Source organism: Strigops habroptila, chromosome 10 (genome assembly GCF_004027225.2).
Source record: "Strigops habroptila isolate Jane chromosome 10, bStrHab1.2.pri, whole genome shotgun sequence".
NCBI lineage: Eukaryota > Metazoa > Chordata > Aves > Psittaciformes > Psittacidae > Strigops > Strigops habroptila.
The window spans coordinates 42,463,762-42,483,998 of NC_046359.1; the positions used below are offsets into that span (position 1 = coordinate 42,463,762).

Sequence of the window (20,237 nt, forward strand, 5' to 3'; positions counted from 1 at the left end):
AGGGAAGTTAGGCTCATTTTAATGGAGAGCAGCTGTAAATTCTGGCATGTAGAGTTAGGAGAAGAATGCTGCAAATATTTAGATAACAAAACCTCTGTGATGACAAAGGTGAGAGTGATAAGCAGCCATGATTTAAACCAAACTAATTATATCAGATAAATCTATTCTCTTTCTGGATAAAGAACATAGGAAATTCACTAAAACTGGTCATGAGCAAAACATAGTGGGATGGAGTACAGCTGCAGAAATGTCAAACTGTCCTCACAAGGTTATATTTGACTTCAAACAACAGAAACTTGGTGGGAGAATTCCTAAGTGTCCTTAAAGAACTATAATTAGTTATTGCAGGTCAAAACTATACCAAATAGTGGGATGGTGATGAGAGCACAAGGAAAGTGGATTTTGCCTCTTCAATTTCACCATTAAGCAAAGGAAATAAATGGTAGGCACCCCAAAATTCAGATACTAATACAGTATTCTAGGGGAAAGCGTCCCTGCCGGTGGCAGGGGGTTGGAACTGATCTTAAGGTCCCTTCCAACCCAAACCAGTCTGGGATTCTATGATTCTGGAGCAACCCTAACATGGCAATGACCATATTGGTATGCAAAGCTGAACAACTGATTTTTACTTCTTTTAAGCTGCGGAATGAAATCTTGTTTTTCAACACGATTTCTACTTCAGCTTCAATGCAATTTCATCTGTGCATTTTAATTTGAATAGCCAGGAAAAAAACACAGGTATTTTTACCTAATAACTTTTATAAATGGTCTCACACTAACTGTTGCCTGCTTTAGAAGTAAAAAGAAAGGAAAAAAAAGCCCCCGAACAAACAAAAGTCCCAACAAAACAACCCCAGAACATTATTTTTGCTATGAGCTTCCAGCCTATGTTTTTGGGAGCAATACAGACTGGATTGCAATATGCAGACAGAGTGAAAGCACGGCCTCAATGAATGACTTCAACATACGTGCTCTTGTGTACAGTCTTTGATTAATGTACATTCAGCATAATGACAAACCTCATTTTCCCATCCCCTAGCAAGTTATTCTTTCTGCATGACAAGGAAAAACGGTACCCAAAGTTCAAACCTCAGCTGGTGGGGAGCAGTTTCAATGCCTTGAGGTTCTACTGTCGACTGTCTATGTGCCTGATGGATGTGCCACAGGTACAAACTAGTTAAAAAACCCAAACCCTTTGTAACTGTTTTTATGTTAAACTCACATTCTGAGCTATTGTATGCTTGCAAGTCTAGGGGGAAAAAACCTCACAAAACCCCCAAACAAATCAGCCGCATTACCATGAGCATCTATTTGTGGTGTAGCTATAGGGCTCCTTCAATATTACTCCAAAAGTCAGAATAGAACTCTGCTTTACAAGAAAAATGTACTTGCCCGCTGTACGAAGTGACAAAGATGACCAAACTTCTAATTAAATATATTTTAAAGTATGTTTTTTTAGCAGAAAGAACACACTCAAGAATCCCCACAAATTGTCCCTCACCTGCCCCTCACTCACATCTACATTGTAAGTGACTTTTTTCACTTGCCATAACCATGTTGACTAAGATGTACCAGTTCTGTGTGTCCTTTGGTGTTCTGGGTATCAAACTCTGTTCAAATATAAAGCTCCATGTCATGTCTACAGCAAGCTCGGTTTTCCTTCTTTGTCAAGGGAAAATGCCACATTATTAGAACTAGATTAAAAGAACCCAAGAACCCAGAGCTCAATTGCCAGACAAGCAGTTTACATTTATGATCTGGAGGCCAAACACTGTCTGTGCTTCACTTGAAGCATGACAAAGAATGGAGAGTTGCCTGCTCAGTAGCACTGACCAGAAGTATTCTATTCTCTAGTAACTCTAAACTGACTCCATAGTTTGGAATCGTGTCATTACATTTCTGCACAGATGGGATGTAAAGAATCACTGAAATTAAAACCATTGTAACAGAATGCTTATTTTAAGAAGCAGAAATTGGTAGCATGACAAATTAAGAGATAAATCTAGAAAACTAATTACTGTCATAAAGCAATATGAAATCCTCAAGTATGCCCATAACGTTTCACTTAAGTTATGTGGAAGCAGCAAGAAGCACAGTGAATTCACCACTGGCCACTGCTCCATGCAAGATCTGGAAAGGACTGATAAGGCAGGAGGTCAGACTACCAGAAAGCAAGCAAACACAGAAACTACACAATGTGAAAAGCAATGCCAGCACATCCAATCCAAGCAAAGTTACACATAAGAAGGTTTCCTCAGGGCATCTCACAAAACACATATAGCGTTTAAACACTCCTTTTCTCTGAAAAGTTGAGCATTACGAAGATTTTCAGACAATATTGAAGGCAACCTTCTACCTGACTTGAGCACACAGGTAATCTCCAACACTTGATCAACCCTTCAAAGCTGCTGTGCATAAATTAGTGTGTGACCTTGTGAGATTTCCCTCAGTTTCAATCACAGAATCCCAGGTTGGAAGGGACCTCAAGGTCCTCATACAGCTTCCCAGCCCTTGGATCATCTTTGTGGCCCTTCTCTGGACTCTTTCCAGCCTGTCCACATCTCTTTTGTATAGCAGGGACTGAACACAGTATTCCAGGCATGGCCTGACAAGCGCTGAGTAGCATGGGACAATGACATCTTTACCTCTGCTGGTGATGCCCTTGCTGATGTAACCCAGCACCCTGCTGGCTTTCTTTGCTGCAGCTGCTCACTGTTCACTCACATTGAGCTTATTGTCCACAAGGACTCCAAATTTATGGTTAAGCACAAGGAAATACGCAAGAGCCATTTTAGTTTAAGATTTTGTGCATTTCTAAACACAAATAGATCCAAATATATCTATCTGGATCATAGTTACATCAGTGCTGATATTCAATGCCTAATTTTACCTAACCAAAACTCTAGCTTAATATCAGTCTAATTATGTTTTCAGCCCATTTTGGTTAAGCAAATGCAGTAATGACCATGTGAGCATTCCTACCCTAGCCCAATAAAACCGATGCCAACAACGGCATAGGCAAACCTGTTCCTAATCTGTTCAGGCTAACCTGAAATACTCAGTCAGCCTCTCTTTACAACAGCTCTGGGACTGTGATTAAAGCTTCTTCAAAACAAAGTACCTGACTACACTCCTAAAATAAACCTGGTTTATCTTCATTACCTGAAATTAGCCTGTGGTACAATGATGCCAGGCAAGCATTTTACCCTTCTACAGTCAGTGGGAGGACAGCTGTATTCAAACCAATTCTGCGTAGGTATAGATTTCAATCTTGAAATGACCCCACTGTAACTGGGCCAGACCATATCACTGAGATTTTAATGAAATATAAATACTGTCTTTTTGCAGCATCACCACATTACCTAACCTGAGCATGTGGGCATATTGGAAAGCAATCAGGAAGAATTATTAGACACCTGGAGGAAACATGAAAGAAAGACTGATGGAAAGACACATGGAAAGAATAATGGAGGGATGCAGCCAAATCTGTAAAAGGCCACCTACAACCAGAAGGAAATAATCTGTCCTATTGGCTCGTAGGGGCCAGGGAAGAAGAGCTCCTTGTGTCAGAAAGGATGCTAGGACGTGCAGGCTCCAGCAGCCTGAAGAGCAGCCTGGAAGCGTAATGCTTGCGGACTGTGGGAGCACCTTGCACAAGTACCAGCCCCATGTTACCTAGGTATGGGATGTGCATGTACATCTGCTTGAAGGTCCTGCCAAGGCCTACTTAGCCAACTCCCCATAGAGAAAGCACATGCAGTTACAACCATCTACTCAATGCATGATTTCAATTATCGCTTTCTGGTTTGTGATGGAGTGTCTGCACTCAATTCAGCTCTCCCTCTCCTCACCCGACACACTCGTGTACAACAAGGAGGAAAAGAACACATTTAATCCGCAGAGTCACAAACTGGTAAATATGTACCCAGTGAAATGAACCTCTTGGTTCACTGTTTTCCAGATGTTTTCAATTATTAATGCAGTACAGTTTCATATAAGAATATTGTCATAATTATTACAACACCGAGACAGTGAATAAATGAAAACCAATCACCATACTTCACAGGTATAGGCTTCCAGAAGTCTTTTAATAAGGGGATCTGTGAGAAGGTACTTAAGAACACTAAGTAGTCCAGTAGAAAAACAAAATATTTTGAAACCAGAAAGAACTGTCCAGAGCCTGCATGGAAAGAGGAAAGATCAATTCCTGTCTGTGAAAACTAGCAAGTTGCAGGCCTTGAAGGTTTCGCATTGGTGCTGTTTGCTTTAATAAAACAATCTGGAAGTGTGGTGAGGAGTGAGATAATTTCAGGTGACATGAAGTTATCAGCTTCTTCATGGAGCCGGTGAAGGACTGAAGAAGATCTGGTATTTCTTGCACCATGGGGAAACCTACTCAGTGCCCTGCAGGAACAGAGTGAATGATGAAACCTATCCAGTGCTCCCCAGAGTTAAAAAATCTGAGTGTGCTGTTTGCAGCTCACACAAAAATCCTCCCTGCTCCTGTAATATCTATAGATACTTGGTAACACCTTTGTGAATGTAATTCATTACACTGAAATCTCCTTTTGTTCTTCTTAAACCCCATTACTGATATACTTCCTCCTGAATACATTATCCAAAACAATAATGCTAGTGGTGCCAAATGCAGCATTTCATTGATCATTTGTATGCTACTCAGTCTCCTCAGACAGTTGTCTGTTCTTCAGTGTCCTCAGACTTCTTATTCTCCTATATCGACACATGTTCAGGGTGATATTGGAATTGGGAGGGGGGATGACCCACAAACCCCATGATATCCCCTATGGTCACTGATCTGTGACAGTGACTGAAGAGCAATATTACAGTGATAAACTATCCATCGCACATCCTCTAGCCCAGTGAAGTCTGGCATCTTTCAATGACCACCAGGAAAATCCCAAACTGTCAAAAGGAACAACCTGACAAAGAATTAACAGTAATAAAAGTAGTCACAAAAATAGTCAAGCGTTTAATTCTTCCCTGGAAAAGACTAAGAGAAAGGATTTTGAAGGATTAAAATATGAACAAAAGAACAAAGTAAGGGCACCGTGCCTGCTTTCATGCCTTGCAAGCACACTGTCTGCTAAACACAAAGCTTCACTCATGTGCTGTGGTACTGCAGTAAAATGTAAGTGTGGATGAAGTCAAAGTTGTATATGTTTTCCTGGAGCCAGCTGTGCTAATAATGATGATAATAAAGGCTCACCCCACTGGTTGTTGGTTTGTTGAGGGAATTAGGGAAAGAACATACAGAAAGGGATATTGCCAGGGACAGTATAAATCTGGAAACATTTCAGATGACTGAGTATGGTTTGAGCTTTATTCTAGATGACACTATTTTGTAGGAAAGAACATACTTTTTGATCCTTTGTATTCTTTCTAAGGTAAATGAAAGAGAAATACAGGCAATAACAGGTGTTATACTGTATAATGTTTCACTTCAAAATGTTGGACATAGCAGAGAAACAAGTCACTCTACATGTGATAAATATGTTTTCTTGTTGCTTAGAAATAAAGCAAAAGAGTAAAAGAACAAATGGTCATGGGTAGCTCAAGCAGAATAGATGGCTCTACATCTTTGCTAGACCATGGCTGGCCTTCATTGAACTGTGGTAGAGACTACTGCATTCTGCAGTCTCCAGCCTGCTGGCAGCTGGTGTAGGTTATTGCTTTCAGCAGCAACTGGGAAAGCTTTATAGCTGCTCTAACCTCTACCAGCAACGAAAACCTTCTGTTCATCACCAGAGAGTCCAAAGAGCTGTTTCTCTCCCATCCATCCAACTTCTTTTGAGAATCAACTTTGACAAGAAAAAACCCTGTTTCCAGCTGTAATGGACATGAGAGCTTTGGTTGCTGAAGCAACTTTCACAGGCTGGGTATGTTTCTCTAGGCGACATTAACAGTGATCTGGAATACTCAGTTTCCACTTCAAATAAAAGTCAGCACACAGGCAATTCATAAGCCACACTAATGCACTCTGTGCTTTGGCCTCTCAGTACCTCCAACACAAACATCACGCCCAGTATTAACCTAAACTAAAGCTTTTACACAAAAAGTGGTCTTTCAAACACAGTGTTTAGATCTTTACCAGAAGCTCTGACCTGCTCCTGCTGCTGCAGAAGCCGATTTGTACCTGACCCTTTGCACAGCATTTAAAAAATGAGATGAAATCAAATAAAATGCCCCTAACTCCACAGTTTGTTCAGTGCCAAGGTCAGTTACCTTGCTCAGGTTATCCTTGGCGACTGTGTCAGTGCCAGCCATGCAGGCTAAAGCAGCCACCCGTGAGGTGTGAATCTGCACTCTGCTTTAACAGATGGAAAGTGTTGGTCCACATTCCATTTTTAAGTAGGTGTAACTTATTCATTCAATGGAATGTGCTCTTGCAGGGAGGTGCTGATCCCACTGGTATCTTTTACTGCACAGTACATCATCCACGTACCTTGTGCTACTTCGCAGTGGGACTGTCTGCTCCAAAACCAGTCCAGCAAAGGGAACTGGACAACAGCTTTTCTCCAAGAAAAGAGAGAAAGCCTATGAAAGCCATGGAGAAATCTGCAAAGACACAGTAGGCATCAGTGCAGGTCTCTCTTCAAGGTTTATTTTGCATGAATTTGCAGTGAAGAAATGTTTAGGCCAGACCTTTTTCTCGGCTGGATGTGCCTTGTTTCCATTTGTTTTTTTCCTATCCTCTCTTGTAGTCATTGCCTTTTAATTTCCACTGGAGCTTAAAAAGGAGCTGAGAATAGAGCTCCATTCCTTCAGAGCAGCAGTCAAAAGAATACTAATTAGCTTTTGTCTTTTATTGTTTTCAGGCTTTAGTTGTACTTAAGCCAAAATATCTAACTCCTCTGTCAATAGCAGAAGAGTGCAGAGACCAAACACATATTTGTAAGATAAAGAAACAGTGACTGTAGTTCCATAAGAGAAATTAAATCCTGCTGTTTCAGGAAGGTGTAACATTATGTACTGCCCTATCCCTGGAGAAGAGAAGCTGCGTGGAGACCCCAGAGCAGCTTCCAGTGTCTGAAGGGGGCTACAAGGATGCTGGAGAGGGACTCTTCATCAGGAACTGTAGCGACAGGACAAGGGGTGATGGGTTCAAACTGAAACAGGGGAAGTTCAGGTTAGATCTAAGGCAGAAGCTCTTCCCTGTGAGGGTGCTGAGGCGCTGGCACAGGGTGCCCGGAGAAGCTGTGGCTGCCCCATCCCTGGCAGTGTTCAAGGCCAGGTTGGACACAGGGGCTTGGAGCAACCTGCTCTAGTGGAAGGTGTCCCTGCCCATGGCAGGGGGTTGGAACTGGATGATCTTAAGGTCCTTTCCAACCCAAACCAGTCTGTGATTCTATGCAATCACGCAGTACTGCTCAGCCCTATGGATGAGGGTATTTGCCATAGCTGAAGTCAGCAACACTGATCAGATTTTCAATGAGGCTCAAGTAGCTTTCAGCCCTGTCAAGGGCTGCCCCAGTCCTACCTAAAGAGAAGCAAAAGGGCCATGTTTAGACAACCTTGCCCACCCTAGCTTGCACTGCTCAGGCTGAGGTGTGCACTGGCTCTCCCTGTAACTAAAGCTTTTGCTGCCCTGCGCTTTCCAGACCTGGCCTGTTCCTTACTCATTTCTTCCCCGAGCATCTGGTAGTAGATGCTAGCATGACACACTATACCACAGAAGACAGACCCTGGCCAACGTACTAAAACTGTCCAGGTGACAGTCTGCCACAATGCTGAAAGAATATCTGCACTTTTGGAAAGCCTTCTGAGGGTCTTTAACCACAGATACCTGAATCAGTCCCATCTAACTAGCAAATACTGCTTTCTCTGTTTCTCCTGCATGCTCAGCCCAGAAAAATGAAGACAGACCCTCACTGTCTAGCATGAAACATCTCCACTGGCAAGGTTAGTGTATCACATGGCTGGCCTGCAACAAGGTATTAATTACAGACTTCAAGCTATAACCATCACATTTTCACAGAAGGAGGATTCAGTGAATAGGACTCATTATTCCTGAGTTCATCATCTACTTGTGCCCTTGACTTCACATGCAACATTGGCCAGCTCACACTATGAGGGCTGTGTTAGCTGGGCACAACACTGTTTACACACCTCGGTGAGGACTAGGGGCGCTTCTGGCAGGTGGGCAAAGAAAAGGGTGCTAAATACAGTAACTTGCACTGAGAATTATGAGTCAGATAATGTTAAAAGGCTCTTCGGGGGATACTGATGGTTTTCTCCTGAGGGTCTCCATGATCCTTGTTTTGGCTCTGTATATCAAATCACAAGAGCACTTTCCTTTATGCAGATATGCAGATCTATTATTTCTGATGAAGCTTTAACCAATCTGTCTAAGAAAATGCTGGAAAAGAGAATCTCACTTTGCCAGGGCATCTTTAGTAAGGCTAGGAATAAGATCGGCTAGAGTGAGACTGCTTTTGCTGCTGAAAGCAATATCTAATCTGCCACACAAATACTCCTAGCACACCTGGGGTGTGTCAAAAGCTGAATCTCTAATCTTTTTTCATGGCTTTTATGCCATAGCTGTGGTCCCAAATGGACAAACTGTTGACAAGGGAAGGAGTTCAGTCTCCAAGCTTATTCCAGTGCTAGAACTGTCTGCTGACCCACCTTGATACTGCTGAGCTTCTGCTAAACAACAGCAGCTTTATCCAAACTCTTCGTCCCAGTTTGTATACCGGAGGCATGAAAAAAACTATCAGACAGTACAAACTCCCAGTTGTTTGTACAGTGGGAGTACTCCACCTGGAAACAACTCCTCACCTGGAAACAACTGGAACTTAAGCTGAAGTGAAAAACTGTACACGCCATTAGCAATTCTCTAGAGCTTTTCAGCCATTTCATTTTCCACCTTTGTACAGATTGACTGTTCTTGAACATTTAAACATGCTATTTAGGCAGGAATGAGCAAATTGTCTCCTGTCTTGATACTGGAATGAAAACCAAGATATCCACATGTTGGACTTCATCTGGAATGAATCGTGCCCATATCTTGAAGACTATCCCTTTCCATATGTATGTTTTCATTTCTCATTTGCTACACTGAACACGTAGCTGAGGAAGTTTTTCCATACAGCAATGAAGGAATATATCAGACATTCTCAGCTGCATGCACCAGACATGCTAGAACAAGGACACTGTTTTAAGCATCTAAAATCAAAGGCAATAGCAAGTGGGACAATATTAAGATTCTCTGACAAGCTGGTTTTTAACTATTTACATACAAACTATTTGTTAAATAGAAAATGCCTTCACTGTAAGTATCAGTAACAGATAGGGGCTGGCAAAGCATTATAGTCACAAGATTCAAGTCAAAAACATTTTCAGTTATTTGCAAACTATTCCTCACTTCAGGGCTGCAAACAGACCTGCAGGTAAAGGAACAACATACTTACACTTCTCTTTCAATGTCAAGAACTACTAAAGAAGATGTGTTTCCTTCTGAACAATACAACTACTTCACTAACACCTTACTACTGTTTCTAAAGAGACAAACAACCCTCTCTCACAACAGTACTCCACACAAACACCAGGATGTGAGGTCCAATCTAGATGTGAGATAAATCTTTATTCAGACATAAAATGGGAGAATTTTTATGAACAGCTTGTATTATAATACAAGTCACTCTTCTCCCACGATTGCTTCAAAGCCTAAGTTAGAATTTGCAGAAGGATTATTATATTTAATAGAAGGCTTACCTGTGGCTCTAATAAAAACCACATGGAAAAGGGCAGAAGTAATATAAATCAAAAGTCCAATGTCATTATATGGTTAGGAGCATGGATGTTCACAATACAGAAAACCCTATCATGTTATTCATCAGTTTTCACATGCAAGCTGCAAAATTAAGGAAGTAGCTTTAAACAACAACAACAAGAAATCAAAATAACAAAATAAATTATTAACAACAAAGCGTATTTCTGCTTAAGACACTTAAACACTGGCGTGCTGCTCTGTAGCTACAAACGATTCACACCATTTACTACTAATTAGTAGAATGGGCAGGAATACAGAGCTCCGGCAGCTTGACAGGGGTTTGTGGAAAGTATCTGAACAACTGTCAGAAATAAGACAGATCTTGTTAAAACACAGAGGGCTGAGGTATTTGTAGCAGGCTTTTAAGCTAACCTACCACCAGGGAAAATTCAACACCGAGGGAGACAGCCACAACTAGCAAGTCACCACTGGGTTTCAGTATGTCATTATTATTTCTACATTCCCTAATATAAGTGAGAAAAGAGAAAGACAAAATGGAAGACAATTTAATAAATAAAAACTACCCTAATATTAGGAGCCCGTTATTTTCTTGGAAGAAATGTTCTCGAGGAATTTCCCTGCTCTGCAGTTTATAACTCTTTCGCTACAGAATGAACAGTAAGCATCAGATGTAATTTGTAACAATAACTGGGAATGTTTACTATGATCTCTGACTTTACAACTGGATTTAAGACATTAATGGTCTACTGTGAGGTGTCCCTGCCCGTGGCAGGGGGTTGGAACTGGATGATCTTAAGGTCCTTTCCAACCCAAACCAGTCTGGGATTCTGTGATTCTGTAATATTTCTTGCATTTATTACCTCAGCTACAGTCTGTTACTTAAACACACGCATACAGGCGCTAACAGAAAAGTGTCACATCTCCAGGATTACTGAAGTTAAGCCTGGGAACTGTGCCATTGAGATCTGGTCTCACAGAGCTTAGGCAGACCTGGACCATACACTTCAAAGCCATGTATTCAGTGGCCATCAGGAGTCACCCACACAACAGCACTAGAGAACACCGCACACGTCCCAGGGGTGCAGCCTCTGCAGCAGGCACAGCTGAGGGGTGATGAGGTACTGACAGGTCTCTCTCCATTTTCAGGGAAAGACAGTGCCCAAAGAGATAAAAAAGAAGCAGTAGAGCCACATGCTTCCCTGCTCATCCATCCTTTACAGGTACCACACTAAACAGCAAGATTACCAAAGGAGCTGTCTAATGCTGAGCAAAATACCCCAGCTCTTTAGGAAGGAGACACATTTCCGCGCTCATGGCGCTTCCTTAGGGACACGAGGGCTAAGCTTGGTGCACCATTTCTCATAGGATTTGACCAAGTCCATACAAAGTTTGATGCATTCCAAGCCAGGCATGAACTTAAATCCCAACTCTGCCCAGTTTCAGATCTGTGGGCCGGAACCAAGTGCACCAAGAAAACACATGCAGCAAACTAGTAGTAGATGTAGTGACAGGAGCTAGGAGACATTTCACAGGACTGTCAGCATTCACGAGGTGCAAGTCTATAAATTTTATCAAATAAGGTACAATGTTTTGCTTTCTCTCTCATAAAAACCCAAGCCCCATCCAAAGACCCAACAGTCCAGACAGGGGGACAATAATCAAATCAGTCAGTTTTTTGCAGGATTCTTGTACTTTTAGTTTTCCTATTCTTTAAAGCAATGGCTATTTAAGGATGGTTGAAGTAAATTCATCGAAGATAAAAAGAAAGATACTGTAATAGTCTGAGACAAATATCTTCGCTTGTGAACCTAGAACAGAATTGTAGGCAAAGCCTTAGTGTAAAAACATTGCCTACTTACACAGCAGAACTGTGCTGTAGCATATGAAAAACTCCTGCCAAGCCTTCTCAGGGAGAAAAATAAGCTCTCAACTGCTTTTCACCCCTGCTGCACAGGAGACACAAGTTTTAGAAGCGGATCAGCCCCCTCTGCGGCCCATGCACCTCCACAACAGAACTGTTAAAACCAGCTCTGACTCTGTTGCTAGAGACGCAAGAGCCAGAACGAACACAGCTTGAATTTCCCATCTCCAGCCGACAGGCAGGGCTGGCATTTGGAGAAAAAGGGTGTTTTTATTGCTCTAAGCTCAGAAAATTTGCTCCAGCAGGCTCCGAGTGGCAGTAATTGTGGAACCCCACAATGCTGCTTTCACATCACTTTGCAGGAAATAAACAACTTAGAAAGTTGTGGTGCAAGTCTGGATGATTGCAAAGCTAAATACAGCTGCTGTTCCAGCCCTGCTGTTACATGGCTACTGTCTGTATTTGGGAACTCAATGAGCATTTGCAACAAGAGTCAGGACTAGTTCAAAGCTGAAGACAGATGAAAGGAGCTGACAGAAGGAAGAAACAGGATTCAATGATGAGAAAACAGCTACAAGACTCCTGGGAAATTCTGAATAAGGGAAAAGAAAAAGATTGCATCATTTTTCAGACTTTTCTCAATGGTTGCAAGTCTCAGCTGAAATTGTGGCTCTTACTGATCATTAAATACATGCCACCACATCCATGAGTTCATATACGAATAAATTTCCCAATAAGCACAGTGACATAGTAAGCATAAAACACCAATTCAAGTATTTCATACCAGGTTAAGTTACTGTGAGTTGTTGTGAGACTTTTGCTGTGCATGGCAAATCCACAGGGCAATGGGAAGGTGAAACTGAGAGTGTCCTCTGCCCTCCTGAGGTTGTTGGCTGGGCTATATTTCACGGCAAGAGCCAGCAAATGCAACGGCAGGGAAGAGGAACAGCCACGGTCAGTGTGGGTCACTGCGCTTCTTCCTCTGCAAGATATGGCTAAAATTATGTCTCTCCCCTCAACACTCAGGACAAGGAGGACCTGGAGTGGAAAAGAAAGCTAATGGTCCTTAAAAATTGCTCTTGCTGGTAATGTAGAATCACAGAATCAACCAGGTTGGAAAAGACCTTTAAGCTCATCCAGTCCAACTGTTCCCCGGCGCTGCCAAGGCCACCACCAACCCATGGCACTGAGGCCTCGGCTACACGGGGTGTGAACACTTGCAGGGACGGTGACTCCAGCCCTGCCCTGGGCAGCCTGTTCCAATGCCTGAGCACCCTCTGGGGAAGGAATTGTTCCCGATCTCAATAAAAAAGAAAGATGTGGCATAACCGCAGCCACACTCCCATCTTCCAGGGTTGCTTCTGGAAGTAACAACACGGCTCCAGCTGGCAGCTCTCAGCCCCAGTCCCCGCAGGTAATCTATGACTCTTGGAGGAAATGAGGAGCACTGTTCCCGTCTTGTTAGCAATTCCCAAAGAACAGTTTCAAGAAAACATGGTTCCCGGGGTATTCCTACATGGCCGTTTCATGCGTCTGTCACTGTACATTATGTGCATAAGAACCCAAACGAGAAAGACATTTTAGAGGTGTTACAAGATTATTTCTTTAAAAGAGTTCTCCTGTGAATCTTCAAACCATTCCCACCCTCCTACTTCTTTGCTGAGCTCTGCTATAGGAATTACAACCTGAATTACACACTGACAAGCTGTCAGGAGGTCACAGCAATTTTAAGCTTTTTGACAAAATAAAAAAACAGTTATCTTTTTTATGTTCACACTATGTTTAAAACATCAAGACTCCACTCACCCAAACTGCTTCAGGCTCTGACAGACGATGCTAACTCAGCACATTCTTATCTCCTACACTGGCAGAACACGCACGTTTAGCTGTATCATTCATTCTAGCTGTCACACTACCACCTTGGTACCAGCAAGGTACCAGCTGTAAGATAGACTTGGCCAACCCACTACACCAACTGCTCATTGTACCATCCTACACCTTACTGGCATCATTACAATCACAGAACCGTTAGTGCTGGAAGGGCCCACTGGAGATCATCCACTCCAACTCCTGCCAAGGCAGGGCCACCCAGAGCAGCTCACACAGGAACGTGTCCAGGCAGGATCTGAATGTCTCCATGATAAGAAAACCATGAACCTTGCCCAAGTCATTAAAATCTGGGGGCATTTTGCCTGTGATCAGCACACTCATTAAGCGGCAAACTTGTCTTTTTAGAAAGGAGCTGTAGATTGCCAAGAAGGTAGCATGACGGAGGAACAACTCCCCATCTCCTGTGTGCAGTGTAGTTGACTTAGTTCTGTAAGTCATGTACAATATAATGCACAACAGCGAACTCCGTACATGCAGTCACAGCACAGACTTCTCTGCACTTTTGTACTTGCACGTGCTATACGTAAAATGAAGACTTCAACATCGTATATGAGATGTGGGTTCTTTGTGACTGCAATCATATTGATGCTGGCAGATGTGTCTGCATATGTTCTGGGACTTTCTAGACAGAAAATCTTTCTGCATTGATATGATTGCAGGATCAGGTCCTAAGACTGTAAGGACAAATAGTAAACTATTGAGATTCAATAGCAAAAGCTGCATTTAAACAGCAATGCTCCAACAGTTTTCACATAGAATGGAACCTCGAACCAAAGTGATTCAAGAGAAAACGACAGAATATGCTTTATTGTTTTAGCTCTAAAGAAATCCCCCTAAAATATGTGAATATTTACTTTATACAGCTCTCATCCTTTGGGAGGTGAAGGGGGGAAAAAAGAAATCACTGTGTCCTTATCACTACTGACTAAAATCCGTTTCTATTGGTATTTTGCCAGTTCACTTCCCAATGAACTGCACCCACCAAGCAAGGTCACATAAATGATTGTAAACTCAAGTTTCCTTTGTGCATAAAGAGGAATGAATCATTCGGGAAAATGTGACATCTTGAGTACTATTCCTGCCACCATGCAGTATTTCTCTCAATTATGCAATCCATCAAGATAGCATTCATAAATGTATTTTTGGAAAAAAATGACCTTAAGTAAGTTTCTGCGTAACAGCAGCAAGTGGGATTTCGCAGTGAGAGTGCAAATCTGGAGGAACAGGGATGCTGGAAGACCGTGTCCCAGCTACTCTCCAGCAGAAGCTTCCAAACCAAAACAAGGGCCATCTGAAAACACAAACAACTCTGAACAGGCAATCACTGAAGTAACCCTCCTCTTTCTTTCAGCTGCAAAGAAATCTGAATAAAGGCTTTGCAAGAGATGCACAGAAAGGACAGCAAAGTATCACACGGTCACCGGGACGCCTCAGCTGACAGGTCCTGGGGCCTTCTTTGACACCTTCTGCTGCATGATTTCGTTCCTCCTGCACCTCCAAGCCCCCTTCATAGCTAGGACTTTACAGGTATTGCTGCTACCAATTTCAGAAGTTGCTGAAGTGCAACATGGCTCCTAATCAATGTTCCTGATCTAGTTGAAGATGTCCCTGCTCCTTGCAGGGAGTTGGACTAGATGAGCTTTGAAGGTCCCTTCCAACCCAAACCATTCAATGATACTAAATATATCATTGTACATGACCTGGCAACACCAGGTAACCAAAATTCCAACAAACTCAGCTTAATAACAAGTTCTAACTACTTTGCTCCAATTCTTTTAGTTAGCTTCCTTCAGTCCTTAAAACGTGTTAAATCTGTTATCCAAATTAACTAGCAATATTCAGATAGTTTCTGAAGGGAGATATGCTGTTGTATGAACTGCTGATCCACCTGAGAGGTTTTTCCTACTCTTATTATTGAAGCATATGTGGCATGCGATCAGGAACATATCTAACCACTAATACACAAGTGATTTTTTGTAGAGAAAGGACCTAATATTACTTCAAAAATCAAGAGAAAAACTTGTGAAGATAACAGCAGTCCAGGATGATGCGTTGAAGGATCCTGATACTCTTTCAATTCTCAATTCATTCACTACTTGGTTTATATAAAATGAAACAAATAAGAATTCCAAGAATAATCCTCAATACTGTGATATATTGTAATTAGCAAACAGCATCATTAAATTAACGTGATGTCAGAAGATTTTGTTTGGCTGTCTCTGCCAAAGCAAGCCAAAGATTCCACATTTATCCATGTTACATGAAACCTGTTAGGCTAAACCCTTTGGTTCACTCAAACCTCTGAATTTTGTATGCCATTATCATGGAAATTCCCACTTGCAAATCAATGTCTAAGATGTCCCGTGAAGCACAATCTGAGCTGGGGCTGCACAGCTGTGAAGAAGTCCAAAGGCTTTTCTGCCTCCATAAAGTAGGTCAGGTAACTGCCTAGTAGTGATGAGAAAATCTTTTCCCTATAAATTAACCAAATCAAGGAGTTCTGATCAGCATAAAAGTTGATTTTGCTTCAAAGCAATCTGAAAGGGAAAACTGAAGGCAAAATAAAGGCTTCACCACCCTCAATGAGTGAGCAAATATTAGACATTGAGAAATAATCTTTAGTTTTGCATAGTACAATTGGGTTTAAATGCTCCCAGAAATTTCTCTAATGAAATATTCATATACAACACTATGCATTTCATCCTAAATGCTAGAAATAAAGAACAAGTATGAAACAGCAAATCATTTCAAACTTGTCCATGATTGTCAGCGTCAGTAGTTTAAAACTGCACCATGACTCCCACTAAGGTACACCTCAGCCATAGCGCTATGGGCTTTCCCCCACAACCAGATCATCAAACTTCAAACAGAAACTGTTATAAAATGCTACTGAAACTGCATTTTTGTACATTCCCATCATCCTCAACCTACTGGAGAACTATAAAAATCCAAACAAAAATACTGCTCTGCTATGCAGATTTCTCTTCCATGTAAACAGCTGTATGTGCTGATGAATGCCTAGAGAAAACAGGGCTTGGAATGGGTCTGGAGGCCATTCCAAAGCTCCTCCTACACCCCGAGGAAATCAGTATTTTCTACATTGCTTGACAGACTTTTGTCTACCTGAAGACTGTCCTCCAGAGATGGCAATCCAACAGCTCACCTAGTGTTTCAATGCTTTCCAAGTCTTACAGATTGAAAGGTTCTCCTACCCAACTAAAGCTTCCTTGCTACATTTTACAGGAGGTTTTTTTGTCTTCTCTGGACCCCACCGCACATATAGAACAGCTTGTTAATACTTTCTTTGTAGAAACTTCTATGTACCTATTTCCCACTCGATACTTTCCTCTCAAAACAAAACAATGCCATTTATTTCAGTGTCATGGCTCCTAGACTTCCCATCACGTTGCTGTATTTCCCTCTGCCTGTCAGATGATTATTACAATTTCTTTTCAATTACAGTAACAAAACCTGCACAAATTATAACTTTAACCTTCAGATCATAGCAGAAGAAGTTATTTTATGCATTTTACAGTGCTGTCAATGCATCTTGGTGTAAGGTCTATTTTTATCCTAAGTGGAATGATGCTGTTGAGGCACAAAGTTTGCAGTGTGGTAGAAGAGGCAGATAGCCTTCACTGCAGGATTTCTGTTAGCCAGCCGTTCTGTACTCCTGTGGTAAATCATTTCTAACTGAAGGTGAATTCACTCTGAGCTGGATATCTTCTAAAGGACACCTTCTCAAAGGTTGGACATCCAATCTAATCTAAGATAACCTGTACAAAATGCACCTGAACTCAGCAAAGAGTGACAATGCATCCCAACCCATGCTAAGATAGATGTATACGGGATGAACTGCCCTCAAGAAAGGCACTCTTCATGATTTGGCAAGGTAAACTGGACAGCTGAAGTACCATTTAGTGTTCAGTTAAACGATGCCTGTCCAATTTTCAGACAGCTATTCAAAGCAAAATACACCTGACACACACTGTGTGTTTTCCTCATTGATCTGCACTCTGCTCCTCACAAACCAGAGATGACCAGGAAGCATTTTATGCTTTTATCACCTAATATACTTGTGTCCCCTCCCAGCTTGATGCCTTCGCCCATGCTTGCTAAGATAATTCTGCACAGCGCCGGTCCCAGGAGAGTGCCCTTCCAAAGAGAACCCCTCTCAGTTTCACCTCAGTTAAACTGCTTTCATCCCCATGTCCTCTCCTCCCTGCGCTCAGACAACTGTCCAGATTTTTGCTAACACTCAGTCTTTGCAAAAGAACACAGTAGATCCTCTTCAGTAACCAAAGAACAAAACTAAAAGTGCATTTTGTACATCTTCGGCTTCAGTAAAGCTTCCTTTGAAGAGTTAGCCATGTTAAATTTGCACCACTGTCACACACATGCTAATGGGAAGCTGCTCTCCAAGCACTGTTTTCAGATATTATAACACAGAACTCAATTTCTCACTATAAAGTACTATAAATTGGGCATTTATGGCTTTAAAATACTAATACTCCGTGGTTCACTTACTTGCTGGACTTGGAAAAAGCCATGCATGACACCTAAAGCTGTACCTAACCCTGGAGATCTGATTTCTGCTCTGAGATGCATTTTACTCCTTGAGTTTAGCAAGTATGTTCTTGAATGATTTTTTTAGTGATCTACAAATGCCAAGTATATTTACAAACTGGCTACTGCACACCCATTCTCCCATTTTCTTCCTCCCGGTATACATCCAAATTTTTGTAGACATAATTCTGTGGGATTTAACAAAGGAACTGACTATTCTTTGCAGCTGATGTGCAGGTGGACAGCTTTGTTTCCTCAGTGTTCTATTCCTTACCTTAGAGGGATTTTTATGTCACACTGTTGCTCCAAAGCCCTCTGCCACCTCAGTCCACCCATCTCTACTTTCTAGATTTGGGTTTAGGGTGGTATAAAACCCTGCTTAGGTTTCCTAAACTAAAATGAATTTCAAACAGATCCAAAAGGTTATAAATAGAACAAGAATATTAATGCTAATATTTTAACCTGAAATTCACCAAGTATCTTCTCTCTTCTCAACCCAAAGCTAACAATTATTGACTCAAAGTAACTAGATAGGTATCCAGCAGATCTTAGGAATGTACTGAACTTTATAACATTGCTTAGTCTACCAAGTGCAAGGACACAGTTTTGGTTATTAAATAGAGAAGAGGTTTGGACACCCCTTGCCAGATTTCTTGACTACTCTTCACAAAACACTGATGGGAGGTCAGCATCTGTTCTAATCAAAGCTCTTCAACGTCATATTGCACAAAGAGAAAACCTTCATGCCTGGGAACTTAATATTGCTTGCATCACACCAGAAAAGAAGTGTAAAAATAACCCCCCCAAACACCCTGTGCCCCAAAGAGCAGTCATCCAATACCACCACCCTTCCTTCTTCAAGGGAAGTCAAACACATTCCCATTTAATTCTTTATGAGGTTAATGACAAAAATTTGAGTTGAAGACAAGCAGTTAGATCTCATCTGTCCTTGGGCTGACAAAGGAATGACTCAAGACTATATAGTTTGGTCTAAATATACTGAAGAATTGGATTCACCAAAACAGTGCAGACTATGCACAGATTTATTTACCTTTTAGCTCTGCACTCTGCAAATACATGTGTAGATTTTTCTTACATCTCCTACAGAGATACAGATAAGGTACATTTACCTTAAACTGAAGACCATAGTTCGGAATAGTGCTTGTAGATTTGACTGGCCTTCAAAGCTGAGCACTTGTTCCATGGTAGGAAAATCACAATGGAGCAGGAGTGTTGATGCAATAAAATCTTAGCAGATTTCAGTTTGCACATATGAGTTATAAGAACCATGCAGTTACAGACTATGCTCACAGTCATCTGTGTCATCTAAGGATACAGGCATATAAAGCTTAACACTGAGATTTCTACAGTAGAGTATGAGCAGCACTAAGCAAAAGCTTTTCTGTTCTAAAAATAGTTAATTAGATTAACACATCATGGAAATAAAGTTGCAAATGACTAAACTAATTTGCTACTCCTATCCTAGACACCTGGTACCTCATACTGAAGTAGCCACGTGTACTCAAGCTATATGCAGAGCAATACACTAAAGAACTATTAGGAATAAAAAACAATCAGTACTTGATCTGGTTTAATTAAATACTGTTCTGCTTGCTTCAAAATTGCCCATCAGATGCAAACCCCAGCATGCTGCCAACTGCTACCCCTTTTGAAGAGGAAGGCATACTTTTTCCATTTATAATATACAAATTGCATGAAGAAAATCAAGGTATAAACAAGAAGTGGACAGTTTCACTAGTGCTTTTTTGGTTTTCAACAGAAAGAAGTGATGAACTTATTCTCTCAGCTACTTTGCTTTTGCTACTGAAAGTATTTGCCAATCAACTGGGAAGAAACAATTTAAGAGAACATGAAGCCTTTTTAAGAAAATAAAAACCAAATATTTTGAGTTTTATGAGCAAAACCCAAACACAAGCGTTTCACCCCATCTTCCCTGCCCAGCACTAACAAAAAGCTTCACTGTATTTTATGCTAAAAACATACATTTCTTAGCGTTGTTTGAATGGGTTGGTTTTTTTGCTTGAGCTCAGAAGATAAATTGTTCCTTTTCTTTACATAACTTAGAAAAGTTCCACTATTTGGGGTGTTACATAGAACCTTGAAACTCCAGAGCTGATCTCTAAACCACTGCAAGGAACAAGAGGA

General features: G+C 41.4%; 1 protein-coding gene and 1 long non-coding RNA gene across 2 annotated transcripts in view; both read right to left on the bottom strand.

Annotated features, from left to right (window-relative positions):
* HHAT (hedgehog acyltransferase) overlaps positions 1 to 20,237 on the bottom strand; it is a 157,510-nt gene that overhangs the window by 42,870 nt on the left and 94,403 nt on the right. The window lies entirely within an intron of this gene.
* Positions 7,539 to 13,724, bottom strand: LOC115613831. Its single transcript, XR_003993537.1, has 3 exons — positions 13,631 to 13,724; positions 11,819 to 11,826; positions 7,539 to 7,552 (listed from the first exon to the last, which is right to left on the bottom strand). It is a non-coding gene; the product is annotated as an uncharacterized LOC115613831 (long non-coding RNA).